Source organism: Camelina sativa, chromosome 20 (genome assembly GCF_000633955.1).
Source record: "Camelina sativa cultivar DH55 chromosome 20, Cs, whole genome shotgun sequence".
NCBI lineage: Eukaryota > Viridiplantae > Streptophyta > Magnoliopsida > Brassicales > Brassicaceae > Camelina > Camelina sativa.
In genome coordinates this window covers 19,301,603-19,302,060 of record NC_025704.1, presented here as the reverse complement: position 1 = coordinate 19,302,060, position 458 = coordinate 19,301,603, and positions in this window count along the sequence as shown.

Here is a 458-nt window from a genome sequence, read left to right as displayed (position 1 = left end):
TATTTAGATCCTCCTAAATATACTTAGCTTGATCTCCAAGCTTTTTCAAACTTATACCAACAAAGTTTACTTATTTGTGTTAATGTCATTATTGTGTCATCACCCGAAAATAAACTGTCAACTACCATAACACCACTATTGTAAGATCGTCAATTCCACCAATGGTGTGGGCTGATGGTGGCGGTTATGCTTGTGGTCGCGGCAGTGAATATCTTTATTGTATTTTCGATATACTTTACGTGTGTGTGTAAGTATCACTAGCAAATGTATAACCACAATATGCTCTCTGTTGTCATGTTTGTTTCTGAGGTCAAGTCGTCAAGAGCTTAACGATTATGACTTACAACAATAATTGGTTTAATTTGTTTTACTGTGTTTTCTTTTCTTTCTCCAAAAAAGTTAAATCATATAGATAATACCACTCTATTGTATCAACCACACAATACTAATCTACATAT